Consider the following 19,969-nt stretch of genomic DNA (forward strand, 5'->3'; position numbering starts at 1 on the left):
CTAACTGGACTTTGTAACTGGATGTTGTGGAAAGATGTGTTTCTGCAAAAAACTAGCTTTTCAAATATTAACTTGAATTTTCCTCATACCCATCGTAAACTTCGTGCTTGGATGTTTTTATGCGTCTATGTTTACAAATGTTAAAGATAACGCCGCCGCCATTTGCTTTTTGTGGCAGCTTATTTTTGAAATCTGTTTAAGTTTAGCGCATTATTAGAGTAGGTAAATATCCGAATCCTCGGTAGTATAGTGGTAAGTATCCCCGCCTGTCACGCGGGAGACCGGGGTTCAATTCCCCGCCGGGGAAGATTTTTTATCTTTCTACTTCTACTAATCTAACTGGACTTTGTAACAGGATGTTGTGGAAAGATGTGTTTCTGCAAAAAACTACCTTTCAAATATTCACCTGAATTTTCCTCATACCCATCGTAAACTTCGTGCTTGGATGTTTTTATGCGTCTATGTTTACAAATGTTAAAGAAAACGCCGCCGCCATTTGCTTTTTGTGGCAGCTTATTTTTGAAATCTGTTTAAGTTTAGCGCATTATTAGAGTAGGTAAATATCCGAATCCTCGGTAGTATAGTGGTAAGTATCCCCACCTGTCACGCGGGAGACCGGGGTTCAATTCCCCGCCTGGCAGGATTTTTTATCTTTCTACTTCTACTAATCTAATTGGACTTTTTAACTGGATGTTGTGGAAAGATGTGTTTCTGCAAAAAACTAGCTTTTCAAACATTAACTTGAATTTTCCTCATACCCATCGTAAACTTCGTGCTTGGATGTTTTCATGCGTCTATGTTTACAAATGTTAAAGAAAACGCGCACGCTATTTGCTTTTTGTGGCAGCTTATTTTTGAAATCTGTTTAAGTTTAGCGCATTATTAGAGTAGGTAAATATCCGAATCCTCGGTAGTATAGTGGTAAGTATCCGCGCCTGTCACGCGGGAGACCGGGGTTCAATTCCCCGCCGGGGAGGATTTTTTATCTTTCTACTTCTACTAATCTAATTGGACTTTGTAACTGGATGTTGTGGAAAGATGTGTTTCTGCAAAAAACTAGCTTTTCAAACATTAACTTGAATTTTCCTCATACCCATCGTAAAGTTCGTGCTTGGATGTTTTTATGCGTCTATGTTTACAAATGTTAAAGAAAACGCCGCCGCCATTTGCTTTTTGTGGCAGCTTATTTTTGAAATCTGTTTAAGTTTAGCGCATTATTAGAGTAGGTAAATATCCGAATCCTCGGTAGTATAGTGGTAAGTATCCCCGCCTGTCACGCGGGAGACCGGGGTTCAATTCCCCGCCGGGGAGGATTTTTTATCTTTCTACTTCTACTAATCTAACTGGACTTTGTAACTGGATGTTGTAGAAAGATGTGTTTCTGCAAAAAGCTAGCTTTTCAAACATTAACTTGAAATTTCCTCATACCCATCGTAAACATCGTGCTTGGATGTTTTTATGCGGCTATGTTCACAAATGTTAAAGAAAACGCCGCCGCCATTTGCTTTTTGTGGCAGCTTATTTTTGAAATCTGTTTAAGTTTAGCGCATTATTAGAGTAGGTAAATATCCGAATCCTCGGTAGTATAGTGGTAAGTATCCCCGCCTGTCACGCGGGAGACCGGGGTTCAATTCCCCGCCGGGGAAGATTTTTTATCTTTCTACTTCTACTAATCTAACTGGACTTTGTAACAGGATGTTGTGGAAAGATGTGTTTCTGCAAAAAACTACCTTTCAAATATTCACCTGAATTTTCCTCATACCCATCGTAAACTTCGTGCTTGGATGTTTTTATGCGTCTATGTTTACAAATGTTAAAGAAAACGCCGCCGCCATTTGCTTTTTGTGGCAGCTTATTTTTGAAATCTGTTTAAGTTTAGCGCATTATTAGAGTAGGTAAATATCCGAATCCTCGGTAGTATAGTGGTAAGTATCCCCACCTGTCACGCGGGAGACCGGGGTTCAATTCCCCGCCTGGCAGGATTTTTTATCTTTCTACTTCTACTAATCTAATTGGACTTTTTAACTGGATGTTGTGGAAAGATGTGTTTCTGCAAAAAACTAGCTTTTCAAACATTAACTTGAATTTTCCTCATACCCATCGTAAACTTCGTGCTTGGATGTTTTCATGCGTCTATGTTTACAAATGTTAAAGAAAACGCGCACGCTATTTGCTTTTTGTGGCAGCTTATTTTTGAAATCTGTTTAAGTTTAGCGCATTATTAGAGTAGGTAAATATCCGAATCCTCGGTAGTATAGTGGTAAGTATCCGCGCCTGTCACGCGGGAGACCGGGGTTCAATTCCCCGCCGGGGAGGATTTTTTATCTTTCTACTTCTACTAATCTAATTGGACTTTGTAACTGGATGTTGTGGAAAGATGTGTTTCTGCAAAAAACTAGCTTTTCAAACATTAACTTGAATTTTCCTCATACCCATCGTAAAGTTCGTGCTTGGATGTTTTTATGCGTCTATGTTTACAAATGTTAAAGAAAACGCCGCCGCCATTTGCTTTTTGTGGCAGCTTATTTTTGAAATCTGTTTAAGTTTAGCGCATTATTAGAGTAGGTAAATATCCGAATCCTCGGTAGTATAGTGGTAAGTATCCCCGCCTGTCACGCGGGAGACCGGGGTTCAATTCCCCGCCGGGGAGGATTTTTTATCTTTCTACTTCTACTAATCTAACTGGACTTTGTAACTGGATGTTGTAGAAAGATGTGTTTCTGCAAAAAGCTAGCTTTTCAAACATTAACTTGAAATTTCCTCATACCCATCGTAAACATCGTGCTTGGATGTTTTTATGCGGCTATGTTCACAAATGTTAAAGAAAACGCCGCCGCCATTTGCTTTTTGTGGCAGCTTATTTTTGAAATCTGTTTAAGTTTAGCGCATTATTAGAGTAGGTAAATATCCGAATCCTCGGTAGTATAGTGGTAAGTATCCCCGCCTGTCACGCGGGAGACCGGGGTTCAATTCCCCGCCGGGGAGGATTTTTTATCTTTCTACTTCTACTAATCTAACTGGACTTTGTAACTGGATGTTGTAGAAAGATGTGTTTCTGCAAAAAGCTAGCTTTTCAAACATTAACTTGAATTTTCCTCATACCCATCGTAAACATCGTGCTTGGATGTTTTTATGCGTCTATGTTCACAAATGTTAAAGAAAACGCCGCCGCCATTTGCTTTTTGTGGCAGCTTATTTTTGAAATCTGTTTAAGTTTAGCGCATTATTAGAGTAGGTAAATATCCGAATCCTCGGTAGTATAGTGGTACGTATCCCCGCCTGTCACGCGGGAGACCGGGGTTCAATTCCCCGCCGGGGAGGATTTTTTATCTTTCTACTTCTACTAATCTAATTGGACTTTGTAACTGGATGTTGTGGAAAGATGTGTTTCTGCAAAAAACTAGCTTTTCAAACATTAACTTGAATTTTCCTCATACCCATCGTAAACTTCGTGCTTGGATGTTTTTATGCGTCTATGTTTACAAATGTTAAAGAAAACGCCGCCGCCATTTGCTTTTTGTGGCAGCTTATTTTTGAAATCTGTTTAAGTTTAGCGCATTATTAGAGTAGGTAAATATCCGAATCCTCGGTAGTATAGTGGTAAGTATCCCCGCCTGTCACGCGGGAGACCGGGGTTCAATTCCCCGCCGGGGAGGATTTTTTATCTTTCTACTTCTACTAATCTAACTGGACTTTGTAACTGGATGTTGTAGAAAGATGTGTTTCTGCAAAAAGCTAGCTTTTCAAACATTAACTTGAATTTTCCTCATACCCATCGTAAACATCGTGCTTGGATGTTTTTATGCGTCTATGTTCACAAATGTTAAAGAAAACGCCGCCGCCATTTGCTTTTTGTGGCAGCTTATTTTTGAAATCTGTTTAAGTTTAGCGCATTATTAGAGTAGGTAAATATCCGAATCCTCGGTAGTATAGTGGTAAGTATCCCCGCCTGTCACGCGGGAGACCGGGGTTCAATTCCCCGCCGGGGAGGATTTTTTATCTTTCTACTTCTACTAATCTAACTGGACTTTGTAACTGGATGTTGTTGAAAGATGTGTTTCTGCAAAAAACTAGCTTTTCAAACATTAACTTGAATTTTCCTCATACCCATCGTAAACATCGTGCTTGGATGTTTTTATGCGTCTATGTTCACAAATGTTAAATAAAACGCCGCCGCCATTTGCTTTTTGTGGCAGCTTATTTTTGAAATCTGTTTAAGTTTAGCGCATTATTAGAGTAGGTAAATATCCGAATCCTCGGTAGTATAGTGGTAAGTATCCCCGCCTGTCACGCGGGAGACCGGGGTTCAATTCCCCGCCGGGGAGGATTTTTTATCTTTCTACTTCTTCTAATCTAACTGGACTTTGTAACTGGATGTTGTGGAAAGATGTGTTTCTGCAAAAAACTAGCTTTTCAAATATTAACTTGCATTTTCCTCATACCCATCGTAAACTTCTTGCTTGGATGTTTTTATGCGTCTATGTTTACAAATGTTAAAGAAAACGCCGCCGCCATTTGCTTTTTGTGGCAGCTTATTTTTGAAATCTGTTTAAATTTAGCGCATTATTAGAGTAGGTAAATATCCGAATCCTCGGTAGTATAGTGGTAAGTATCCCCGCCTGTCACGCGGGAGACCGGGGTTCAATTCCCCGCCGGGGAGGATTTTTTATCTTTCTACTTCTTCTAATCTAACTGGACTTTGAAACTGGATGTTGTGGAAAGATGTGTTTCTGCAAAAAACTAGCTTTTCAAATATTAACTTGAATTTTCCTCATACCCATCGTAAACTTCTTGCTTGGATGTTTTTATGCGTCTATGTTTACAAATGTTAAAGAAAACGCCGCCGCCATTTGCTTTTTGTGGCAGCTTATTTTTGAAATCTGTTTAAGTTTAGCGCCTTATTAGAGTAGGTAAATATCCGAATCCTCGGTAGTATAGTGGTAAGTATCCCCGCCTGTTACGCGGGAGACCGGGGTTCAATTCCCCGCCGGGGAGGATTTTTTATCTTTCTACTTCTACTAATCTAACTGGACTTTTTAACTGGATGTTGTGGAAAGATGTGTTTCTGCAAAAAACTAGCTTTTCAAACATTAACTTGAATTTTCCTCATACCCATCGTAAACTTCGTGCTTGGATGTTTTCATGCGTCTATGTTTACAAATGTTAAAGAAAACGCGCACGCTATTTGCTTTTTGTGGCAGCTTATTTTTGAAATCTGTTTAAGTTTAGCGCATTATTAGAGTAGGTAAATATCCGAATCCTCGGTAGTATAGTGGTAAGTATCCGCGCCTGTCACGCGGGAGACCGGGGTTCAATTCCCCGCCGGGGAGGATTTTTTATCTTTCTACTTCTACTAATCTAATTGGACTTTGTAACTGGATGTTGTGGAAAGATGTGTTTCTGCAAAAAACTAGCTTTTCAAACATTAACTTCAATTTTCCTCATACCCATCGTAAAGTTCGTGCTTGGATGTTTTTATGCGTCTATGTTTACAAATGTTAAAGAAAACGCCGCCGCCATTTGCTTTTTGTGGCAGCTTATTTTTGAAATCTGTTTAAGTTTAGCGCATTATTAGAGTAGGTAAATATCCGAATCCTCGGTAGTATAGTGGTAAGTATCCCCGCCTGTCACGCGGGAGACCGGGGTTCAATTCCCCGCCGGGGAGGATTTTTTATCTTTCTACTTCTACTAATCTAACTGGACTTTGTAACTGGATGTTGTAGAAAGATGTGTTTCTGCAAAAAGCTAGCTTTTCAAACATTAACTTGAAATTTCCTCATACCCATCGTAAACATCGTGCTTGGATGTTTTTATGCGGCTATGTTCACAAATGTTAAAGAAAACGCCGCCGCCATTTGCTTTTTGTGGCAGCTTATTTTTGAAATCTGTTTAAGTTTAGCGCATTATTAGAGTAGGTAAATATCCGAATCCTCGGTAGTATAGTGGTAGGTATCCCCGCCTGTCACGCGGGAGACCGGGGTTCAATTCCCCGCCGGGGAGGATTTTTATCTTTCTACTTCTACTAATCTAACTGGACTTTGTAACTGGATGTTGTGGAAAGATGTGTTTCTGCAAAAAACTAGCTTTTCAAACATTAACTTGAATTTTCCTCATACCCATCGTAAAGTTCGTGCTTGGATGTTTTTATGCGTCTATGTTTACAAATGTTAAAGATAACGCCGCCGCCATTTGCTTTTTGTGGCAGCTTATTTTTGAAATCTGTTTAAGTTTAGCGCATTATTAGAGTAGGTAAATATCCGAATCCTCGGTAGTATAGTGGTAAGTATCCCCGCCTGTCACGCGGGAGACCGGGGTTCAATTCCCCGCCGGGGAGGATTTTTTATCTTTCTACTTCTACTAATCTAACTGGACTTTGTAACTGGATGTTGTGGAAAGATGTGTTTCTGCAAAAAACTAGCTTTTCAAATATTAACTTGAATTTTCCTCATACCCATCGTAAACTTCGTGCTTGGATGTTTTTATGCGTCTATGTTTACAAATGTTAAAGATAACGCCGCCGCCATTTGCTTTTTGTGGCAGCTTATTTTTGAAATCTGTTTAAGTTTAGCGCCTTATTAGAGTAGGTAAATATCCGAATCCTCGGTAGTATAGTGGTAAGTATCCCCGCCTGTCACGCGGGAGACCGGGGTTCAATTCCCCGCCGGGGAGGATTTTTTATCTTTCTACTTCTACTAATCTAACTGGACTTTGTAACTGGATGTTGTAGAAAGATGTGTTTCTGCAAAAAACTAGCTTTTCAAACATTAACTTGAATTTTCCTCATACCCATCGTAAACTTCGTGCTTGGATGTTTTCATGCGTCTATGTTTACAAATGTTAAAGAAAACGCGCACGCTATTTGCTTTTTGTGGCAGCTTATTTTTGAAATCTGTTTAAGTTTAGCGCATTATTAGAGTAGGTAAATATCCGAATCCTCGGTAGTATAGTGGTAAGTATCCCCGCCTGTCACGCGGGAGACCGGGGTTCAATTCCCCGCCGGGGAGGATTTTTTATCTTTCTACTTCTACTAATCTAATTGGACTTTGTAACTGGATGTTGTGGAAAGATGTGTTTCTGCAAAAAACTAGCTTTTCAAACATTAACTTGAATTTTCCTCATACCCATCGTAAAGTTCGTGCTTGGATGTTTTTATGCGTCTATGTTTACAAATGTTAAAGAAAACGCCGCCGCCATTTGCTTTTTGTGGCAGCTTATTTTTGAAATCTGTTTAAGTTTAGCGCATTATTAGAGTAGGTAAATATCCGAATCCTCGGTAGTATAGTGGTAAGTATCCCCGCCTGTCACGCGGGAGACCGGGGTTCAATTCCCCGCCGGGGAGGATTTTTTATCTTTCTACTTCTACTAATCTAACTGGACTTTGTAACTGGATGTTGTAGAAAGATGTGTTTCTGCAAAAAGCTAGCTTTTCAAACATTAACTTGAAATTTCCTCATACCCATCGTAAACATCGTGCTTGGATGTTTTTATGCGGCTATGTTCACAAATGTTAAAGAAAACGCCGCCGCCATTTGCTTTTTGTGGCAGCTTATTTTTGAAATCTGTTTAAGTTTAGCGCATTATTAGAGTAGGTAAATATCCGAATCCTCGGTAGTATAGTGGTAAGTATCCGCGCCTGTCACGCGGGAGACCGGGGTTCAATTCCCCGCCGGGGAGGATTTTTTATCTTTCTACTTCTACTAATCTAATTGGACTTTGTAACTGGATGTTGTGGAAAGATGTGTTTCTGCAAAAAACTAGCTTTTCAAACATTAACTTCAATTTTCCTCATACCCATCGTAAAGTTCGTGCTTGGATGTTTTTATGCGTCTATGTTTACAAATGTTAAAGAAAACGCCGCCGCCATTTGCTTTTTGTGGCAGCTTATTTTTGAAATCTGTTTAAGTTTAGCGCATTATTAGAGTAGGTAAATATCCGAATCCTCGGTAGTATAGTGGTAAGTATCCCCGCCTGTCACGCGGGAGACCGGGGTTCAATTCCCCGCCGGGGAGGATTTTTTATCTTTCTACTTCTACTAATCTAACTGGACTTTGTAACTGGATGTTGTAGAAAGATGTGTTTCTGCAAAAAGCTAGCTTTTCAAACATTAACTTGAAATTTCCTCATACCCATCGTAAACATCGTGCTTGGATGTTTTTATGCGGCTATGTTCACAAATGTTAAAGAAAACGCCGCCGCCATTTGCTTTTTGTGGCAGCTTATTTTTGAAATCTGTTTAAGTTTAGCGCATTATTAGAGTAGGTAAATATCCGAATCCTCGGTAGTATAGTGGTAGGTATCCCCGCCTGTCACGCGGGAGACCGGGGTTCAATTCCCCGCCGGGGAGGATTTTTATCTTTCTACTTCTACTAATCTAACTGGACTTTGTAACTGGATGTTGTGGAAAGATGTGTTTCTGCAAAAAACTAGCTTTTCAAACATTAACTTGAATTTTCCTCATACCCATCGTAAAGTTCGTGCTTGGATGTTTTTATGCGTCTATGTTTACAAATGTTAAAGATAACGCCGCCGCCATTTGCTTTTTGTGGCAGCTTATTTTTGAAATCTGTTTAAGTTTAGCGCATTATTAGAGTAGGTAAATATCCGAATCCTCGGTAGTATAGTGGTAAGTATCCCCGCCTGTCACGCGGGAGACCGGGGTTCAATTCCCCGCCGGGGAGGATTTTTTATCTTTCTACTTCTACTAATCTAACTGGACTTTGTAACTGGATGTTGTGGAAAGATGTGTTTCTGCAAAAAACTAGCTTTTCAAATATTAACTTGAATTTTCCTCATACCCATCGTAAACTTCGTGCTTGGATGTTTTTATGCGTCTATGTTTACAAATGTTAAAGATAACGCCGCCGCCATTTGCTTTTTGTGGCAGCTTATTTTTGAAATCTGTTTAAGTTTAGCGCCTTATTAGAGTAGGTAAATATCCGAATCCTCGGTAGTATAGTGGTAAGTATCCCCGCCTGTCACGCGGGAGACCGGGGTTCAATTCCCCGCCGGGGAGGATTTTTTATCTTTCTACTTCTACTAATCTAACTGGACTTTGTAACTGGATGTTGTAGAAAGATGTGTTTCTGCAAAAAACTAGCTTTTCAAACATTAACTTGAATTTTCCTCATACCCATCGTAAACTTCGTGCTTGGATGTTTTCATGCGTCTATGTTTACAAATGTTAAAGAAAACGCGCACGCTATTTGCTTTTTGTGGCAGCTTATTTTTGAAATCTGTTTAAGTTTAGCGCATTATTAGAGTAGGTAAATATCCGAATCCTCGGTAGTATAGTGGTAAGTATCCCCGCCTGTCACGCGGGAGACCGGGGTTCAATTCCCCGCCGGGGAGGATTTTTTATCTTTCTACTTCTACTAATCTAATTGGACTTTGTAACTGGATGTTGTGGAAAGATGTGTTTCTGCAAAAAACTAGCTTTTCAAACATTAACTTGAATTTTCCTCATACCCATCGTAAAGTTCGTGCTTGGATGTTTTTATGCGTCTATGTTTACAAATGTTAAAGAAAACGCCGCCGCCATTTGCTTTTTGTGGCAGCTTATTTTTGAAATCTGTTTAAGTTTAGCGCATTATTAGAGTAGGTAAATATCCGAATCCTCGGTAGTATAGTGGTAAGTATCCCCGCCTGTCACGCGGGAGACCGGGGTTCAATTCCCCGCCGGGGAGGATTTTTTATCTTTCTACTTCTACTAATCTAACTGGACTTTGTAACTGGATGTTGTAGAAAGATGTGTTTCTGCAAAAAGCTAGCTTTTCAAACATTAACTTGAAATTTCCTCATACCCATCGTAAACATCGTGCTTGGATGTTTTTATGCGGCTATGTTCACAAATGTTAAAGAAAACGCCGCCGCCATTTGCTTTTTGTGGCAGCTTATTTTTGAAATCTGTTTAAGTTTAGCGCATTATTAGAGTAGGTAAATATCCGAATCCTCGGTAGTATCGTGGTAAGTATCCCCGCCTGTCACGCGGGAGACCGGGGTTCAATTCCCCGCCGGGGAGGATTTTTTATCTTTCTACTTCTACTAATCTAACTGGACTTTGTAACTGGATGCTGTGGAAAGATGTGTTTCTGCAAAAAACTAGCTTTTCAAATATTAACTTGAATTTTCCTCATACCCATCGTAAACTTCGTGCTTGGATGTTTTTATGCGTCTATGTTTACAAATGTTAAATATAACGCCGCCGCCATTTGCTTTTTGTGGCAGCTTATTTTTGAAATCTGTTTAAGTTTAGCGCATTATTAGAGTAGGTAAATATCCGAATCCTCGGTAGTATAGTGGTAAGTATCCCCGCCTGTCACGCGGGAGACCGGGGTTCAATTCCCCGCCGGGGAGGATTTTTTATCTTTCTACTTCTACTAATCTAACTGGACTTTGTAACAGGATGTTGTGGAAAGATGTGTTTCTGCAAAAAACTACCTTTCAAATATTCACCTGAATTTTCCTCATACCCATCGTAAACTTCGTGCTTGGATGTTTTTATGCGTCTATGTTTACAAATGTTAAAGAAAACGCCGCCGCCATTTGCTTTTTGTGGCAGCTTATTTTTGAAATCTGTTTAAGTTTAGCGCATTATTAGAGTAGGTAAATATCCGCATCCTCGGTAGTATAGTGGTAAGTATCCCCACCTGTCACGCGGGAGACCGGGGTTCAATTCCCCGCCTGGCAGGATTTTTTATCTTTCTACTTCTACTAATCTAATTGGACTTTGTAACTGGATGTTGTGGAAAGATGTGTTTCTGCAAAAAACTAGCTTTTCAAACATTAACTTCAATTTTCCTCATACCCATCGTAAACTTCGTGCTTGGATGTATTTATGCGTCTATGTTTACAAATGTTAAAGAAAACGCCGCCGCTATTTGCTTTTTGTGGCAGCTTATTTTTGAAATCTGTTTAAGTTTAGCGCATTATTAGAGTAGGTAAATATCCGAATCCTAGGTAGTATAGTGGTAAGTATCCCCGCCTGTCACGCGGGAGACCGGGGTTCAATTCCCCGCCGGGGAGGATTTTTTATCTTTCTACTTCTACTAATCTAACTGGACTTTGTAACTGGATGTTGTGGAAAGATGTGTTTCTGCAAAAAACTAGCTTTTCAAACATTAACTTGAATTTTCCTCATACCCATCGTAAAGTTCGTGCTTGGATGTTTTTATGCGTCTATGTTTACAAATGTTAAAGATAACGCCGCCGCCATTTGCTTTTTGTGGCAGCTTATTTTTGAAATCTGTTTAAGTTTAGCGCATTATTAGAGTAGGTAAATATCCGCATCCTCGGTAGTATAGTGGTAAGTATCCCCACCTGTCACGCGGGAGACCGGGGTTCAATTCCCCGCCTGGCAGGATTTTTTATCTTTCTACTTCTACTAATCTAATTGGACTTTGTAACTGGATGTTGTGGAAAGATGTGTTTCTGCAAAAAACTAGCTTTTCAAACATTAACTTCAATTTTCCTCATACCCATCGTAAACTTCGTGCTTGGATGTATTTATGCGTCTATGTTTACAAATGTTAAAGAAAACGCCGCCGCTATTTGCTTTTTGTGGCAGCTTATTTTTGAAATCTGTTTAAGTTTAGCGCATTATTAGAGTAGGTAAATATCCGAATCCTAGGTAGTATAGTGGTAAGTATCCCCGCCTGTCACGCGGGAGACCGGGGTTCAATTCCCCGCCGGGGAGGATTTTTTATCTTTCTACTTCTACTAATCTAACTGGACTTTGTAACTGGATGTTGTGGAAAGATGTGTTTCTGCAAAAAACTAGCTTTTCAAACATTAACTTGAATTTTCCTCATACCCATCGTAAAGTTCGTGCTTGGATGTTTTTATGCGTCTATGTTTACAAATGTTAAAGATAACGCCGCCGCCATTTGCTTTTTGTGGCAGCTTATTTTTGAAATCTGTTTAAGTTTAGCGCATTATTAGAGTAGGTAAATATCCGAATCCTCGGTAGTATAGTGGTAAGTATCCCCGCCTGTCACGCGGGAGACCGGGGTTCAATTCCCCGCCGGGGAGGATTTTTTATCTTTCTACTTCTACTAATCTTACTGGACTTTGTAACTGGATGTTGTGGAAAGATGTGTTTCTGCAAAAAACTACCTTTCAAATATTCACCTGAATTTTCCTCATACCCATCGTAAACTTCGTGCTTGGATGTTTTTATGCGTCTATGTTTACAAATGTTACAGAAAACGCCGCCGCCATTTGCTTTTTGTGGCAGCTTATTTTTGAAATCTGTTTAAGTTTAGAGCATTATTAGAGTAGGTAAATATCCGACTCCTCGGTAGTATAGTAGTAAGTATCCCCATCTGTCACGCGGGAGACCGGGGTTCAATTCCCCGCCTGGCAGGATTTTTTATCTTTCTACTTCTACTAATCTAATTGGACTTTGTAACTGGATGTTGTGGAAAGATGTGTTTCTGCAAAAAACTAGCTTTTCAAACATTAACTTCAATTTTCCTCATACCCATCGTAAACTTCGTGCTTGGATGTATTTATGCGTCTATGTTTACAAATGTTAAAGATAACGCCGCCGCCATTTGCTTTTTGTGGCAGCTTATTTTTGAAATCTGTTTAAGTTTAGCGCATTATTAGAGTAGGTAAATATCCGAATCCTCGGTAGTATAGTGGTAAGTATCCCCGCCTGTCACGCGGGAGACCGGGGTTCAATTCCCCGCCGGGGAGGATTTTTTATCTTTCTACTTCTACTAATCTAACTGGACTTTGTAACTGGATGTTGTGGAAAGATGTGTTTCTGCAAAACACTAGCTTTTCAAACATTAACTTGAATTTTCCTCATACCCATCGTAAAGTTCGTGCTTGGATGTTTTTATGCCTCTATGTTTACAAATGTTAAAGATAACGCCGCCGCCATTTGCGTTTTGTGGCAGCTTATTTTTGAAATCTGTTTAAGTTTAGCGCATTATTAGAGTAGGTAAATATCCGAATCCTCGGTAGTATAGTGGTAAGTATCCCCGCCTGTCACGCGGGAGACCGGGGTTCAATTCCCCGCCGGGGAGGATTTTTTATCTTTCTACTTCTACTAATCTAACTGGACTTTGTAACTGGATGTTGTGGAAAGATGTGTCTCTGCAAAAAACTACCTTTCAAATATTCACCTGAATTTTCCTCATACCCATCGTAAACTTCGTGTTTGGATGTTTTTATGCGTCTATGTTTACAAATGTTAAAGAAAACGCCGCCGCCATTTGCTTTTTGTGGCAGCTTATTTTTGAAATCTGTTTAAGTTTAGCGCATTATTAGAGTAGGTAAATATCCGAATCCTCGGTAGTATAGTGGTAAATATCCCCACCTGTCACGCGGGAGACCGGGGTTCAATTCCCCGCCTGGCAGGATATTTATCTTTCTACTTCTACTAATCTAATTGGACTTTGTAACTGGATGTTGTGGAAAGATGTGTTTCTGCAAAAAACTAGCTTTTCAAACATTAACTTCAATTTTCCTCATACCCATCGTAAACTTCGTGCTTGGATGTTTTTATGCGTCTATGTTTACAAATGTTACAGAAAACGCCGCCGCCATTTGCTTTTTGTGGCAGCTTATTTTTGAAATCTGTTTAAGTTTAGCGCATTATTAGAGTAGGTAAATATCCGAATCCTCGGTAGTATAGTAGGAAGTATCCCCATCTGTCACGCGGGAGACCGGGGTTCAATTCCCCGCCTGGCAGGATTTTTTATCTTTCTACTTCTACTAATCTAATTGGACTTTGTAACTGGATGTTGTGGAAAGATGTGTTTCTGCAAAAAACTAGCTTTTCAAACATTAACTTCAATTTTCCTCATACCCATCGTAAACTTCGTGCTTGGATGTATTTATGCGTCTATGTTTACAAATGTTAAAGAAAACGCCGCCGCCATTTGCTTTTTGTGGCAGCTTATTTTTAAAATCTGTTTAAGTTTAGCGCATTATTAGAGTAGGTAAATATCCGAATCCTCGGTAGTATAGTGGTAAGTATCCCCGCCTGTCACGCGGGAGACCGGGGTTCAATTCCCCGCCGGGGAGGATTTTTTATCTTTCTACTTCTACTAATCTAACTGGACTTTGTAACTGGATGTTGTGGAAAGATGTGTTTCTGCAAAAAACTAGCTTTTCAAACATTAACTTGAATTTTCCTCATACCCATCGTAAAGTTCGTGCTTGGATGTTTTTATGCGTCTATGTTTACAAATGTTAAAGATAAGTCCGCCGCCATTTGCTTTTTGTGGCAGCTTATTTTTGAAATCTGTTTAAGTTTAGCGCATTATTAGAGTAGGTAAATATCCGAATCCTCGGTAGTATAGTGGTAAGTATCCCCGCCTGTCACGCGGGAGACCGGGGTTCAATTCCCCGCCGGGGAGGATTTTTTATCTTTCTACTTCTACTAATCTAACTGGACTTTGTAACTGGATGTTGTGGAAAGATGTGTCTCTGCAAAAAACTACCTTTCAAATATTCACCTGAATTTTCCTCATACCCATCGTAAACTTCGTGTTTGGATGTTTTTATGCGTCTATGTTTACAAATGTTAAAGAAAACGCCGCCGCCATTTGCTTTTTGTGGCAGCTTATTTTTGAAATCTGTTTAAGTTTAGCGCATTATTAGAGTAGGTAAATATCCGAATCCTCGGTAGTATAGTGGTAAGTATCCCCACCTGTCACGCGGGAGACCGGGGTTCAATTCCCCGCCTGGCAGGATATTTATCTTTCTACTTCTACTAATCTAATTGGACTTTGTAACTGGATGTTGTGGAAAGATGTGTTTCTGCAAAAAACTAGCTTTTCAAACATTAACTTCAATTTTCCTCATACCCATCGTAAACTTCGTGCTTGGATGTATTTATGCGTCTATGTTTACAAATGTTAAAGAAAACGCCGCCGCCATTTGCTTTTTGTGGCAGCTTATTTTTGAAATCTGTTTAAGTTTAGCGCATTATTAGAGTAGGTAAATATCCGAATCCTCGGTAGTATAGTGGTAAGTATCCCCGCCTGTCACGCGGGAGACCGGGGTTCAATTCCCCGCCGGGGAGGATTTTTTATCTTTCTACTTCTACTAATCTAACTGGACTTTGTAACTGGATGTTGTGGAAAGATGTGTTTCTGCAAAAAACTAGCTTTTCAAACATTAACTTGAATTTTCCTCATACCCATCGTAAACTTCGTGCTTGGATGTATTTATGCGTCTATGTTTACAAATGTTAAAGAAAACGCCGCCGCCATTTGCTTTTTGTGGCAGCTTATTTTTGAAATCTGTTTAAGTTTAGCGCATTATTAGAGTAGGTAAATATCCGAATCCTCGGTAGTATAGTGGTAAGTATCCCCGCCTGTCACGCGGGAGACCGGGGTTCAATTCCCCGCCGGGGAGGATTTTTTATCTTTCTACTTCTACTAATCTAACTGGACTTTGTAACTGGATGTTGTGGAAAGATGTGTTTCTGCAAAAAACTAGCTTTTCAAATATTAACTTGAATTTTCCTCATACCCATCGTAAAGTTCGTGCTTGGATGTTTTTATGCGTCTATGTTTACAAATGTTAAAAATAACGCCGCCGCCATTTGCTTTTTGTGGCAGCTTATTTTTGAAATCTGTTTAAGTTTAGCGCATTATTAGAGTAGGTAAATATCCGAATCCTCGGTAGTATAGTGGTAAGTATCCCCGCCTGTCACGCGGGAGACCGGGGTTCAATTCCCCGCCGGGGAGGATTTTTTATCTTTCTACTTCTACTAATCTAACTGGACTTTGTAACTGGATGTTGTGGAAAGATGTGTTTCTGCAAAAAACTAGCTTTTCAAATAATTACTTGAATTTTCCTCATACCCATCGTAAAGTTCGTGCTTGGATGTTTTTATGCGTCTATGTTTACAAATGTTAAAGATAACGCCGCCGCCATTTGCTTTTTGTGGCAGCTTATTTTTGAAATCTGTTTAAGTTTAGCGCATTATTAGAGTAGGTAAATATCCGAATCCTCGGTAGTATAGTGGTAAGTATCCCCGCCTGTCACGCGGGAGACCGGGGTTCAATTCCCCGCCGGGGAGGATTTTTTATCTTTCTACTTCTACTAATCTAACTGGACTTTGTAACTGGATGTTGTGGAAAGATGTGTTTCTGCAAAAAACTACCTTTCAAATATTCACCTGAATTTTCCTCATACCCATCGTAAAGTTCGTGCTTGGATGTTTTTATGCGTCTATGTTTACAAATGTTAAAGAAAACGCCGCCGCCATTTGCTTTTTGTGGCAGCTTATTTTTGAAATCTGTTTAAGTTTAGCGCATTATTAGAGTAGGTAAATATCCGAATCCTCGGTAGTATAGTAGTAAGTATCCCCATCTGTCACGCGGGAGACCGGGGTTCAATTCCCCGCCTGGCAGGATTTTTTATCTTTCTACTTCTACTAATCTAATTGGACTTTGTAACTGGATGTTGTGGAAAGATGTGTTTCTGCAAAAAACTAGCTTTTCAAACATTAACTTCAATTTTCCTCATACCCATCGTAAACTTCGTGCTTGGATGTTTGTATGCGTCTATGTTTACAAATGTTAAAGAAAACGCCGCCGCCATTTGCTTTTTGTGGCAGCTTATTTTTGAAATCTGTTTAAGTTTAGCGCATTATTAGAGTAGGTAAATATCCGAATCCTCGGTAGTATAGTGGTAAGTATCCCCGCCTGTCACGCGGGAGACCGGGGTTCAATTCCCCGCCGGGGAGGATTTTTTATCTTTCTACTTCTACTAATCTAACTGGACTTTGTAACTGGATGTTGTGGAAAGATGTGTTTCTGCAAAAAACTAGCTTTTCAAACATTCACCTGAATTTTCCTCATACCCATCGTAAACTTCGTGTTTGGATGTTTTTATGCGTCTATGTTTACAAATGTTAAAGAAAACGCCGCCGCCATTTGCTTTTTGTGGCAGCTTATTTTTGAAATCTGTTTAAGTTTAGCGCATTATTAGAGTAGGTAAATATCCGAATCCTCGGTAGTATAGTGGTAAGTATCCCCACCTGTCACGCGGGAGACCGGGGTTCAATTCCCCGCCTGGCAGGATATTTATCTTTCTACTTCTACTAATCTAATTGGACTTTGTAACTGGATGTTGTGGAAAGATGTGTTTCTGCAAAAAACTAGCTTTTCAAACATTAACTTCAATTTTCCTCATACCCATCGTAAACTTCGTGCTTGGATGTATTTATGCGTCTATGTTTACAAATGTTAAAGAAAACGCCGCCGCCATTTGCTTTTTGTGGCAGCTTATTTTTGAAATCTGTTTAAGTTTAGCGCATTATTAGAGTAGGTAAATATCCGAATCCTCGGTAGTATAGTGGTAAGTATCCCCACCTGTCACGCGGGAGACCGGGGTTCAATTCCCCGCCTGGCAGGATATTTATCTTTCTACTTCTACTAATCTAATTGGACTTTGTAACTGGATGTTGTGGAAAGATGTGTTTCTGCAAAAAACTAGCTTTTCAAACATTAACTTCAATTTTCCTCATACCCATCGTAAACTTCCTGCTTGGATGTATTTATGCGTCTATGTTTACAAATGTTAAAGAAAACGCCGCCGCCATTTGCTTTTTGTGGCAGCTTATTTTTGAAATCTGTTTAAGTTTAGCGCATTATTAGAGTAGGTAAATATCCGAATCCTCGGTAGTATAGTGGTAAGTATCCCCGCCTGTCACGCGGGAGACCGGGGTTCAATTCCCCGCCGGGGAGGATTTTTTATCTTTCTACTTCTACTAATCTAACTGGACTTTGTAACTGGATGTTGTGGAAAGATGTGTTTCTGCAAAAAACTAGCTTTTCAAACATTAACTTGAATTTTCCTCATACCCATCGTAAACTTCCTGCTTGGATGTATTTATGCGTCTATGTTTACAAATGTTAAAGAAAACGCCGCCGCCATTTGCTTTTTGTGGCAGCTTATTTTTGAAATCTGTTTAAGTTTAGCGCATTATTAGAGTAGGTAAATATCCGAATCCTCGGTAGTATAGTGGTAAGTATCCCCGCCTGTCACGCGGGAGACCGGGGTTCAATTCCCCGCCGGGGAGGATTTTTTATCTTTCTACTTCTACTAATCTAACTGGACTTTGTAACTGGATGTTGTGGAAAGATGTGTTTCTGCAAAAAACTAGCTTTTCAAATATTAACTTGAATTTTCCTCATACCCATCGTAAAGTTCGTGCTTGGATGTTTTTATGCGTCTATGTTTACAAATGTTAAAGATAACGCCGCCGCCATTTGCTTTTTGTGGCAGCTTATTTTTGAAATCTGTTTAAGTTTAGCGCATTATTAGAGTAGGTAAATATCCGAATCCTCGGTAGTATAGTGGTAAGTATCCCCGCCTGTCACGCGGGAGACCGGGGTTCAATTCCCCGCCGGGGAGGATTTTTTATCTTTCTACTTCTACTAATCTAACTGGACTTTGTAACTGGATGTTGTGGAAAGATGTGTTTCTGCAAAAAACTAGCTTTTCAAATATTAACTTGAATTTTCCTCATACCCATCGTAAAGTTCGTGCTTGGATGTTTTTATGCGTCTATGTTTACAAATGTTAAAGATAACGCCGCCGCCATTTGCTTTTTGTGGCAGCTTATTTTTGAAATCTGTTTAAGTTTAGCGCATTATTAGAGTAGGTAAATATCCGAATCCTCGGTAGTATAGTGGTAAGTATCCCCGCCTGTCACGCGGGAGACCGGGGTTCAATTCCCCGCCGGGGAGGATTTTTTATCTTTCTACTTCTACTAATCTAACTGGACTTTGTAACTGGATGTTGTGGAAAGATGTGTTTCTGCAAAAAACTACCTTTCAAATATTCACCTGAATTTTCCTCATACCCATCGTAAAGTTCGTGCTTGGATGTTTTTATGCGTCTATGTTTACAAATGTTAAAGAAAACGCCGCCGCCATTTGCTTTTTGTGGCAGCTTATTTTTGAAATCTGTTTAAGTTTAGCGCATTATTAGAGTAGGTAAATATCCGAATCCTCGGTAGTATAGTGGTAAGTATCCCCGCCTGTCACGCGGGAGACCGGGGTTCAATTCCCCGCCGGGGAGAATTGTTTATCTTTCTACTTCTACTAATCTAACTGGACTTTGTAACTGGATGTTGTGGAAAGATGTGTTTCTGCAAAAAACTAGCTTTTCAAACATTAACTTGAATTTTCCTCATACCCATCGTAAACTTCGTGCTTGGATGTTTTTATGCGTCTATGTTTACAAATGTTAAAGAAAACGCCGCCGCCATTTGCTTTTTGTGGCAGCTTATTGTTGAAATCTGTTTAAGTTTAGCGCATTATTAGAGTAGGTAAATATCCGAATCCTTGGTAGTATAGTGGTAAGTATCCCCGCCTGTCACGCGGGAGACCGGGGTTCAATTCCCCGCCGGGGAGGATTTTTTATCTTTCTACTTCTACTAATCTAACTGGACTTTGTAACTGGATGTTGTGGAAAGATGTGTTTCTGCAAAAAACTACCTTTCAAATATTCACCTGAATTTTCCTCATACCCATCGTAAACTTCGTGCTTGGATGTTTTTATGCGTCTATGTTTACAAATGTTAAAGAAAACGCCGCCGCCATTTGCTTTTTGTGGCAGCTTATTTTTGAAATCTGTTTAAGTTTAGCGCATTATTAGAGTAGGTAAATATCCGCATCCTCGGTAGTATAGTGGTAAGTATCCCCACCTGTCACGCGGGAGACCGGGGTTCAATTCCCCGCCTGGCAGGATTTTTTATCTTTCTACTTCTACTAATCTAATTGGACTTTGTAACTGGATGTTGTGGAAAGATGTGTTTCTGCAAAAAACTAGCTTTTCAAACATTAACTTCAATTTTCCTCATACCCATCGTAAACTTCGTGCTTGGATGTATTTATGCGTCTATGTTTACAAATGTTAAAGAAAACGCCGCCGCTATTTGCTTTTTGTGGCAGCTTATTTTTGAAATCTGTTTAAGTTTAGCGCATTATTAGAG

General features: G+C 39.8%; 47 non-coding genes across 47 annotated transcripts; all 47 read left to right on the forward strand.

Annotated features, from left to right (window-relative positions):
• The first annotated feature begins 235 nt into the window (after positions 1–235).
• Trnad-guc (transfer RNA aspartic acid (anticodon GUC)) lies at positions 236–307 on the forward strand. The gene has a single exon. It is a non-coding gene; the product is annotated as a tRNA-Asp (tRNA).
• A 597-nt stretch (positions 308–904) lies between these two features.
• Trnad-guc (transfer RNA aspartic acid (anticodon GUC)) lies at positions 905–976 on the forward strand. The gene has a single exon. It is a non-coding gene; the product is annotated as a tRNA-Asp (tRNA).
• A 263-nt stretch (positions 977–1,239) lies between these two features.
• Trnad-guc (transfer RNA aspartic acid (anticodon GUC)) lies at positions 1,240–1,311 on the forward strand. Its single transcript has one exon. It is a non-coding gene; the product is annotated as a tRNA-Asp (tRNA).
• Positions 1,312–1,574: 263 nt separating this feature from the next.
• Trnad-guc (transfer RNA aspartic acid (anticodon GUC)) lies at positions 1,575–1,646 on the forward strand. The gene has a single exon. It is a non-coding gene; the product is annotated as a tRNA-Asp (tRNA).
• Positions 1,647–2,243: 597 nt separating this feature from the next.
• Trnad-guc (transfer RNA aspartic acid (anticodon GUC)) lies at positions 2,244–2,315 on the forward strand. The gene has a single exon. It is a non-coding gene; the product is annotated as a tRNA-Asp (tRNA).
• A 263-nt stretch (positions 2,316–2,578) lies between these two features.
• Trnad-guc (transfer RNA aspartic acid (anticodon GUC)) lies at positions 2,579–2,650 on the forward strand. The gene has a single exon. It is a non-coding gene; the product is annotated as a tRNA-Asp (tRNA).
• A 263-nt stretch (positions 2,651–2,913) lies between these two features.
• Positions 2,914–2,985, forward strand: Trnad-guc (transfer RNA aspartic acid (anticodon GUC)). The gene has a single exon. It is a non-coding gene; the product is annotated as a tRNA-Asp (tRNA).
• Positions 2,986–3,248: 263 nt separating this feature from the next.
• Trnad-guc (transfer RNA aspartic acid (anticodon GUC)) lies at positions 3,249–3,320 on the forward strand. The gene has a single exon. It is a non-coding gene; the product is annotated as a tRNA-Asp (tRNA).
• Positions 3,321–3,583: 263 nt separating this feature from the next.
• Trnad-guc (transfer RNA aspartic acid (anticodon GUC)) lies at positions 3,584–3,655 on the forward strand. The gene has a single exon. It is a non-coding gene; the product is annotated as a tRNA-Asp (tRNA).
• Positions 3,656–3,918: 263 nt separating this feature from the next.
• Trnad-guc (transfer RNA aspartic acid (anticodon GUC)) lies at positions 3,919–3,990 on the forward strand. Its single transcript has one exon. It is a non-coding gene; the product is annotated as a tRNA-Asp (tRNA).
• A 263-nt stretch (positions 3,991–4,253) lies between these two features.
• Trnad-guc (transfer RNA aspartic acid (anticodon GUC)) lies at positions 4,254–4,325 on the forward strand. The gene has a single exon. It is a non-coding gene; the product is annotated as a tRNA-Asp (tRNA).
• A 263-nt stretch (positions 4,326–4,588) lies between these two features.
• Positions 4,589–4,660, forward strand: Trnad-guc (transfer RNA aspartic acid (anticodon GUC)). The gene has a single exon. It is a non-coding gene; the product is annotated as a tRNA-Asp (tRNA).
• Positions 4,661–4,923: 263 nt separating this feature from the next.
• Trnan-guu (transfer RNA asparagine (anticodon GUU)) lies at positions 4,924–4,995 on the forward strand. Its single transcript has one exon. It is a non-coding gene; the product is annotated as a tRNA-Asn (tRNA).
• Positions 4,996–5,258: 263 nt separating this feature from the next.
• Positions 5,259–5,330, forward strand: Trnad-guc (transfer RNA aspartic acid (anticodon GUC)). The gene has a single exon. It is a non-coding gene; the product is annotated as a tRNA-Asp (tRNA).
• Positions 5,331–5,593: 263 nt separating this feature from the next.
• Positions 5,594–5,665, forward strand: Trnad-guc (transfer RNA aspartic acid (anticodon GUC)). The gene has a single exon. It is a non-coding gene; the product is annotated as a tRNA-Asp (tRNA).
• A 263-nt stretch (positions 5,666–5,928) lies between these two features.
• Trnad-guc (transfer RNA aspartic acid (anticodon GUC)) lies at positions 5,929–6,000 on the forward strand. Its single transcript has one exon. It is a non-coding gene; the product is annotated as a tRNA-Asp (tRNA).
• Positions 6,001–6,262: 262 nt separating this feature from the next.
• On the forward strand, positions 6,263–6,334 carry Trnad-guc (transfer RNA aspartic acid (anticodon GUC)). Its single transcript has one exon. It is a non-coding gene; the product is annotated as a tRNA-Asp (tRNA).
• A 263-nt stretch (positions 6,335–6,597) lies between these two features.
• Positions 6,598–6,669, forward strand: Trnad-guc (transfer RNA aspartic acid (anticodon GUC)). The gene has a single exon. It is a non-coding gene; the product is annotated as a tRNA-Asp (tRNA).
• A 263-nt stretch (positions 6,670–6,932) lies between these two features.
• Trnad-guc (transfer RNA aspartic acid (anticodon GUC)) lies at positions 6,933–7,004 on the forward strand. The gene has a single exon. It is a non-coding gene; the product is annotated as a tRNA-Asp (tRNA).
• A 263-nt stretch (positions 7,005–7,267) lies between these two features.
• On the forward strand, positions 7,268–7,339 carry Trnad-guc (transfer RNA aspartic acid (anticodon GUC)). Its single transcript has one exon. It is a non-coding gene; the product is annotated as a tRNA-Asp (tRNA).
• Positions 7,340–7,602: 263 nt separating this feature from the next.
• Positions 7,603–7,674, forward strand: Trnad-guc (transfer RNA aspartic acid (anticodon GUC)). The gene has a single exon. It is a non-coding gene; the product is annotated as a tRNA-Asp (tRNA).
• Positions 7,675–7,937: 263 nt separating this feature from the next.
• On the forward strand, positions 7,938–8,009 carry Trnad-guc (transfer RNA aspartic acid (anticodon GUC)). Its single transcript has one exon. It is a non-coding gene; the product is annotated as a tRNA-Asp (tRNA).
• A 263-nt stretch (positions 8,010–8,272) lies between these two features.
• Trnad-guc (transfer RNA aspartic acid (anticodon GUC)) lies at positions 8,273–8,344 on the forward strand. The gene has a single exon. It is a non-coding gene; the product is annotated as a tRNA-Asp (tRNA).
• A 262-nt stretch (positions 8,345–8,606) lies between these two features.
• Trnad-guc (transfer RNA aspartic acid (anticodon GUC)) lies at positions 8,607–8,678 on the forward strand. Its single transcript has one exon. It is a non-coding gene; the product is annotated as a tRNA-Asp (tRNA).
• A 263-nt stretch (positions 8,679–8,941) lies between these two features.
• Trnad-guc (transfer RNA aspartic acid (anticodon GUC)) lies at positions 8,942–9,013 on the forward strand. The gene has a single exon. It is a non-coding gene; the product is annotated as a tRNA-Asp (tRNA).
• A 263-nt stretch (positions 9,014–9,276) lies between these two features.
• Trnad-guc (transfer RNA aspartic acid (anticodon GUC)) lies at positions 9,277–9,348 on the forward strand. Its single transcript has one exon. It is a non-coding gene; the product is annotated as a tRNA-Asp (tRNA).
• A 263-nt stretch (positions 9,349–9,611) lies between these two features.
• Trnad-guc (transfer RNA aspartic acid (anticodon GUC)) lies at positions 9,612–9,683 on the forward strand. Its single transcript has one exon. It is a non-coding gene; the product is annotated as a tRNA-Asp (tRNA).
• Positions 9,684–9,946: 263 nt separating this feature from the next.
• Positions 9,947–10,018, forward strand: Trnad-guc (transfer RNA aspartic acid (anticodon GUC)). The gene has a single exon. It is a non-coding gene; the product is annotated as a tRNA-Asp (tRNA).
• A 263-nt stretch (positions 10,019–10,281) lies between these two features.
• Trnad-guc (transfer RNA aspartic acid (anticodon GUC)) lies at positions 10,282–10,353 on the forward strand. Its single transcript has one exon. It is a non-coding gene; the product is annotated as a tRNA-Asp (tRNA).
• A 597-nt stretch (positions 10,354–10,950) lies between these two features.
• Positions 10,951–11,022, forward strand: Trnad-guc (transfer RNA aspartic acid (anticodon GUC)). The gene has a single exon. It is a non-coding gene; the product is annotated as a tRNA-Asp (tRNA).
• Positions 11,023–11,620: 598 nt separating this feature from the next.
• Positions 11,621–11,692, forward strand: Trnad-guc (transfer RNA aspartic acid (anticodon GUC)). The gene has a single exon. It is a non-coding gene; the product is annotated as a tRNA-Asp (tRNA).
• A 263-nt stretch (positions 11,693–11,955) lies between these two features.
• On the forward strand, positions 11,956–12,027 carry Trnad-guc (transfer RNA aspartic acid (anticodon GUC)). Its single transcript has one exon. It is a non-coding gene; the product is annotated as a tRNA-Asp (tRNA).
• A 597-nt stretch (positions 12,028–12,624) lies between these two features.
• Trnad-guc (transfer RNA aspartic acid (anticodon GUC)) lies at positions 12,625–12,696 on the forward strand. The gene has a single exon. It is a non-coding gene; the product is annotated as a tRNA-Asp (tRNA).
• A 263-nt stretch (positions 12,697–12,959) lies between these two features.
• On the forward strand, positions 12,960–13,031 carry Trnad-guc (transfer RNA aspartic acid (anticodon GUC)). Its single transcript has one exon. It is a non-coding gene; the product is annotated as a tRNA-Asp (tRNA).
• Positions 13,032–13,962: 931 nt separating this feature from the next.
• Trnad-guc (transfer RNA aspartic acid (anticodon GUC)) lies at positions 13,963–14,034 on the forward strand. The gene has a single exon. It is a non-coding gene; the product is annotated as a tRNA-Asp (tRNA).
• A 263-nt stretch (positions 14,035–14,297) lies between these two features.
• Positions 14,298–14,369, forward strand: Trnad-guc (transfer RNA aspartic acid (anticodon GUC)). Its single transcript has one exon. It is a non-coding gene; the product is annotated as a tRNA-Asp (tRNA).
• Positions 14,370–14,965: 596 nt separating this feature from the next.
• Trnad-guc (transfer RNA aspartic acid (anticodon GUC)) lies at positions 14,966–15,037 on the forward strand. Its single transcript has one exon. It is a non-coding gene; the product is annotated as a tRNA-Asp (tRNA).
• A 263-nt stretch (positions 15,038–15,300) lies between these two features.
• On the forward strand, positions 15,301–15,372 carry Trnad-guc (transfer RNA aspartic acid (anticodon GUC)). Its single transcript has one exon. It is a non-coding gene; the product is annotated as a tRNA-Asp (tRNA).
• A 263-nt stretch (positions 15,373–15,635) lies between these two features.
• Positions 15,636–15,707, forward strand: Trnad-guc (transfer RNA aspartic acid (anticodon GUC)). Its single transcript has one exon. It is a non-coding gene; the product is annotated as a tRNA-Asp (tRNA).
• Positions 15,708–15,970: 263 nt separating this feature from the next.
• Trnad-guc (transfer RNA aspartic acid (anticodon GUC)) lies at positions 15,971–16,042 on the forward strand. Its single transcript has one exon. It is a non-coding gene; the product is annotated as a tRNA-Asp (tRNA).
• Positions 16,043–16,639: 597 nt separating this feature from the next.
• Positions 16,640–16,711, forward strand: Trnad-guc (transfer RNA aspartic acid (anticodon GUC)). Its single transcript has one exon. It is a non-coding gene; the product is annotated as a tRNA-Asp (tRNA).
• Positions 16,712–17,642: 931 nt separating this feature from the next.
• Positions 17,643–17,714, forward strand: Trnad-guc (transfer RNA aspartic acid (anticodon GUC)). The gene has a single exon. It is a non-coding gene; the product is annotated as a tRNA-Asp (tRNA).
• A 263-nt stretch (positions 17,715–17,977) lies between these two features.
• Positions 17,978–18,049, forward strand: Trnad-guc (transfer RNA aspartic acid (anticodon GUC)). Its single transcript has one exon. It is a non-coding gene; the product is annotated as a tRNA-Asp (tRNA).
• A 263-nt stretch (positions 18,050–18,312) lies between these two features.
• Trnad-guc (transfer RNA aspartic acid (anticodon GUC)) lies at positions 18,313–18,384 on the forward strand. The gene has a single exon. It is a non-coding gene; the product is annotated as a tRNA-Asp (tRNA).
• A 263-nt stretch (positions 18,385–18,647) lies between these two features.
• Trnad-guc (transfer RNA aspartic acid (anticodon GUC)) lies at positions 18,648–18,719 on the forward strand. Its single transcript has one exon. It is a non-coding gene; the product is annotated as a tRNA-Asp (tRNA).
• A 262-nt stretch (positions 18,720–18,981) lies between these two features.
• Positions 18,982–19,053, forward strand: Trnad-guc (transfer RNA aspartic acid (anticodon GUC)). The gene has a single exon. It is a non-coding gene; the product is annotated as a tRNA-Asp (tRNA).
• Positions 19,054–19,316: 263 nt separating this feature from the next.
• Positions 19,317–19,388, forward strand: Trnad-guc (transfer RNA aspartic acid (anticodon GUC)). Its single transcript has one exon. It is a non-coding gene; the product is annotated as a tRNA-Asp (tRNA).
• Positions 19,389–19,969: the final 581 nt, after the last annotated feature.

Source organism: Euprymna scolopes, chromosome 19, assembly GCF_053919585.1.
Source record: "Euprymna scolopes isolate OS-2025 chromosome 19, ASM5391958v1, whole genome shotgun sequence".
In the NCBI taxonomy this organism is placed as follows: domain Eukaryota; kingdom Metazoa; phylum Mollusca; class Cephalopoda; order Sepiida; family Sepiolidae; genus Euprymna; species Euprymna scolopes.